Consider the following 6,000-nt stretch of genomic DNA (forward strand, 5'->3'; position numbering starts at 1 on the left):
GGCATAGATTTGTTCGCGCTGGGTTGCGCAAACAAATCTACGCCCGCGCGCACCTTTTAAAATTTGGCCTTTAGCTTGTAAGCACTGTGGGGATTGGGAAATATGTACAGTACCTGAATGTAATCTGCCTTGAAGCGTCATAAAAGGTGGAATGAAAATATATATATATAATTCCAATATACCCTCTTCATTTTTCTAACATGCAAAAATATACTCCTGGAAAAAGATGAGGAAACTACATGGAGAATAAATGGTGCATATTAGCACAGAGTAAGACCATGAAGCCAAAACTCACTGATACTCAGTTTAGTCATGTACCTGTCTCAATTACATACTTAATACTTATTTACCCCAGCTCCATAGGAATTAATGCAGAAGACTCCTGTAGTCTCTCACCCTTAAAATAAATAAATAAATAGAAAAGGATTACAGGTCAAACATTGCAGTTCATAGTATAGAATGGCACAAAGCTTGATGTATGACTGTCTCAAACTAAATCTCATTGCTTTACTTGGGAGCTGCCCTGATCATAAAGAGGTAATACCCTCCTCTAATTGTTAATCACACTGCTTTTTTTTTTTTTTTTGACAGCTCAGATAGGATAAATCAGGTAAAGTTAGTACTGAAAAAGGGGCAGGGTGGAAAAGGGCCCAGTTCTATAGGCTATGACATGAGACACCTTCAGCAGAGAACCTCCTGAAAAAACCACACCAAGCACTATTGCAGCAGCTCTACACAAACAGCATCTTCATTCCTTACTAGTTATGTCTTTAAATAGCTGTGAAACAAATTATTGGTGTACCACCTGAGCTCTCTGATGCACCTGAGCGGACACCTCCCCATCCTCTGCTTCCTTTAGTCAGAGAAGAGAGGGATAGACACAAATGTCACATACACAACACAAGTATCTTGATGACTTTCAGTGGTATGGTCTATTGAACAGGTGGGCTTTGAAAAGATGATGGAGGTGGGCATAACCACTGTTGCTGGCAGCATTTTCTCTCCTGTGTTGTCTTCTACTGGAAGGAGTCAACCAAACGGTGCTGCTTACTCTGTTGACTTCTCTCTGAAGGAGCCGCATGTGGTTTGGACTTAGAAGGAAGCCAGCAGAGGAAGGGCGGTAGCGGCAGGTAAGGAGCACTGCTTACCTGATTCCTTTTGCCAGCTGGAGGTGATCCTGTTGGGGAAGTAGAAGATGGTGAATAACGCATGCAATTTGGGGCTATCGTGGGTTTAGGGCCCTAACTCTTGTGATAACGATCTAACACATTTGGATGAATGACCCTGAAAGTTAGGCTCCTAAATCTTATGAAACCTGATCCCTAATTATGAAGCAGTAGTGATGATTCATGTTGTGATTCCTTCTTCCTTACTTTCTTCATTTAATACTCCCACTCTTGGTTACAGATATAAAACACACACAAATCATGTATCTTGCCTCACAAATATTTACTAAGCAAGTGCATTCAGGCTGCAAGTTTTTGCATGTCTTGCAATATAATGAAATAATTAACTTTAAACTGTCTGCCATAAATATTTATAAATTTGTATGAGTCACCTAACTATAGTTATCCTCACATGATCAGTTGCCAACTGCCAAGCCCTCTTAGCAGTATCTCAATTTAAGTGACTGAGAAATCTTAAATATCGTCTCTCTTAAGTTAACTATTTAAAATGTTCCTGTTGCTTCACAGTAGATAAATTACAAAAATATACAATGCTTTTGTCATTACGGGTTTTAGGTTTGATGTACTAGTTTTACGTGGCCGCCCGTGGGTACATGTGACACCATTAATACAATAACTTCATTGATTTCCAATCCAACAATGCGTTAAGCTTAAAATTCTTGTTTTGGTATTTAGGTTGTGGAAACTGGAGGGTCCTGTTTATTTATCCAGATTGCTTACCCCTCATAATTTGGCACAAGCATTGCGATCACAGGGGAAGGGATTACTTAAAGTTCCTACATTGAAGGATGCACATTTAATAGAAATTAGAAAATGGGCCTTCTCTGTTTTGGGTTGGTTTATGTGGAACAGCCTCCCTGATGGCTTACATATTATGAGAGATCTGACTCAGTTCTGCAAACAACTAAAATTATTGCTGTTTCAGGAGGCATTCATGATGGCTTAAATAATTGGGATATGTTGTGTACATGCTTATGTTTGAGTATGCTTTTTAAATCATTGTATTCTTTTTATATGTTGTAATCTGTTTAGCAAGGCAGGTCTTTTATAAACGGAAATTAAATGATTTTAAAGAAAAATAAATATTCTGAATTGCAAGGGAACTCACGGACATGAGCCAGCACCATGCAAAGTTTTTCTTACAGTACTGGCTCATTTAAATAATATGGAAATGAGTTTTGCAGCATGTCGCTTGGGATGAAGTCCACTCAAAATCACAGACTTTATTGTAAAAAAAATTTTAAGTAGATTTTGCTGAGGTATAGTTAAGCCTGCAAAAAAAATATTGCTTTATTTATTGTTATATTTGAAAACTGCTCCTCCCAAAAAGATTACACACTCATTTTGCATGAAATTTTGCTTCTGCTGAATTCCTAATAAACTAATTTGCATTATTTTTCAGCTCATTAGTGATTTAGTATAAGTTAAGTGAATGGCTTTGCAAACACAAAATTACATGCATTTAAATGGCAAATAGCACAAGTTAAATTTTGCAAACACATTCAGGCCGATACAGTACAGTGCGTTCTGGCGGAGCGCACTGTTAACCCGCATTTGGACGTGCGTTTTCAATGCGCTAGCTTTACCCCTTATTCAGGGGTAAATACGTCAAAAATGCGCATCCAACCCCCCTGAAACTAATAGGGCCATCAACATGCATTTGCATGTTGCAGGCACTATTAGTTATTCCCGCACGATACAGAAAGTAAAATGTGCAACTCTACCAACTTCAACTCAAGAAAAACCTAAACCACCTATATGTTTCTACAAGGTGAAAATTCTGGTGCTTGATAATGAAACTACCACATTTCTACTTAAATATTATCTCATACACATTGTTTTGAATAAATGGATTGGAAGCAGAATTTTCACCTTGTAGAAACGTATAGGGGTTACAAGTTTTTCTTGAATTGGAAGTTACTCTAGGCAGTAGCATACCTGGCAGGTGATGAAAACAGTCTCTCTTGTTGCATTCTGTTTATGCTTTGGCTCCCATGTTATGTTTGTCTCCTTTTGGGGTGTGACTCCCCTAAAGTCAAAATCATGCTTTCCATCCTCTGCCCTTGCTGGGATTGGCAACCTGTGGTTTTTTGTACATTTTGTACATTTCTAAACCTTGAGCACTTACCTTTCTGCAGACAATTTCATTGACCTTTCAGGAAGCAGCTACTTTGTTTTCAATTGAAGGGTTTAATATGTTCAGGTGTGTTTGTGCATACTAAAGCTATTTTCAGACTACTACCATATGCTGACAACTGGACCTACGGGACCTCACAAAAAGATGATGTAGTAAATGAGCTTTTGAGACTTTATAGACTCTACTGCAGAGGTGAAGGACCATTACAGCTATTCGGATTCTACATTACACATACCGATAACAATCTCAATTGATATTCTTTTGCTGCTCCTATTTGGATTTTAGGAGCAGGTCTCCAATATGCATTGAAGACTCTATTACTACAAGTTATGTGAATGCATAAAATCAGAATGCCCACTATTGCTGCTGTTTTTCTACATTTGGGTTTATAGTTGAAATTCCAGAAAAATGTTCAGTAATAAGAGTTACTTTAGTAGCTGCAGGCTTGCTCTGCACTGCCATGTGAATAGACCTGGGTTTCATTCCTGGCTCAGGTGTCCTTTCCCTGGGTTGATCAATGCTGTGGAGGCAGGATTCCCAGTCCTTGTGCGGGAGGAGGTCATAATAATTGGCCGATGGTGACAACTAGTAGGAATTTTGGCTCTTGATTGCAGGATTCGAGAGAGAATCCTGGTGGATGGGCCCTTGCCTGAGGACTGTTACTGCAATTACTGGACTAAGGTTGGGAGAAGATATAAACCAGGGGGAAAAATTGCCAGGTAGTTGCGAATAAAAGCTCATGATGCCATATCCCCAGCCTTGGTTCCAGCTGAGCTTGGAGGCCCAAAGGAGCAGGAGAAACAGAGCCAAGTGGTGGACATTGATGAAGTTGATCTTGAGAGTTCTGGAGAAGACTTAACTCGTAAATGCAAAAGGATTATGTAAATCAACTGGTCTTGTCAGTAAATCCTGATTTTAGTTCGTTCAGCGGTAAATACTATGACACAGGAATAAAAAAAAAAAAAAAAAATGTTTAATGATATGGTAAGCATGCCCCTTTCCTCTGCCTTAGTACAGTCTGAAAAGTTCCCAAGGGAAGATGTTGGTGTCCAGTGCCAGTAAAAGGAGTAAATGCAATATCAATAATAATCCTACTTTATACCACTATATTTTTTAAATTTTACATATCTATCTCTCTCTCTCCTGAGCTGAAGTAAGTTGCATGTGCCAGCAGAGCGAACAATGCGCTGGCCCGGCCCGCCCTTCCAAGAGGCCCAGCATTTGAGCACGTCCCGGCCTTTACACGGGTGGCCAGGCCTCTTGGAAGATTCGCCCAGCGCATGTAAGGCCTGGCCACACGCGTAAAGGCTGGGATTTATGTGTGCCAGGCATTTTAAAATCTTCCCTTTAGAGTCCCACTAGCTGTTTTTTCTTACGTAGACTCCTAAGTGGCCTTTTTCTTTGCAGCTTTACTCAATTCACGTTTTCCCTTCCTCAAATAATCCTACCTATTACCCACCTGGTTTAGTTTTTCCCAGTCATGAGTTTTAACCCAAACTCTCTTATTTGTTTTTTGCCTGTGTCTCTTGTCTGTCTGACTTGACTAAATTGAAAGCTCCAGGAGCAGAGACTCTCTCTTGTTCATCTCTGTATAGGTCTTTGTATGCCTGGTCCTGCTATGGAGATAATAACAATAATACTGAATTAGGGGAAAGGAAAGAAGGACTGAGACTGAGTAACACAAAGAACATATGTGCCTGGGAGGAGTATTTTTTTTGCTGCAGCTGATAAAGGTAGATCCAACTGGAAATGAAGGGCAGGGATAGAAAATTAGGTTGGTAAGATGTGTGGCCAAACCCCCTCGCTCTCCTCCAAACAAACAAACCTCAAGGGTACATTTGCCACAGTTGGAACTGTAATTATTTTGTAAAGCAATGAGGGAAGACTCAACAAGTTTCTGTCCTGAGGGGCTGGAAGATGTTCTCAGATGATCTAGGCTCCATGCCAAATGAGCAGGTGTTCAGATGAATTAATGTGGATTAGAAAGATCATACTTTCAATCAAACTTTTCTTATATGCTGCCAACATGTTAATCAACTCTTCACACAGGGATGGCCTCTAACTTTATAAAGTGCTCACATTAAAGCAGCAGAATTGGTTAGGAAAGAAAATATCCTAGCTAACAAAAAAAAAAAAGGCAAAACAAAACATTGATTACTGTACATGGTGCCAGAAGCAAGCATTATACATTTAAAAATACTTAAAACAAAAAATATCCCAGCTTTGCTTCCGAATCTCATGCTGTCTCTCACCCTTGTCCAACACTGCCTCCTCCATGTCAGTTCTGCTTATAAAAACATAAATTGTCATATAGGGTCAGACCGAGGGTCCATCAAGCCTAGCATCCTGTTTCCAACAGTGGCCAATTCAGGCTACAAGTACCTGGCAAGTACCAAAACATTAAATAGATCCCATGCTACTTATGCAAGTAATAGCAGTGGCTATTCCCTCAATCAACTTAATTAATATTTTATGGACTTCTCCAGGAACTTATCCAAACCTTTTTTTAAACCCAGCTACACTAACTGCCCTAACCACATCTTCCAGCAATAAATTCCAGAGCTTAATTGTGTGTTGAGTGAAAAATATTGTTTTCAATTTGTTTTAAATGTGCTACTTGCTAAATTCATGGAGTGCCCCCTAGTCCTTATATTATCTGAAAGAGTAAATAACCAA

Source organism: Rhinatrema bivittatum, chromosome 6 (genome assembly GCF_901001135.1).
Source record: "Rhinatrema bivittatum chromosome 6, aRhiBiv1.1, whole genome shotgun sequence".
NCBI classification, from domain to species: Eukaryota; Metazoa; Chordata; class Amphibia; order Gymnophiona; family Rhinatrematidae; genus Rhinatrema; species Rhinatrema bivittatum.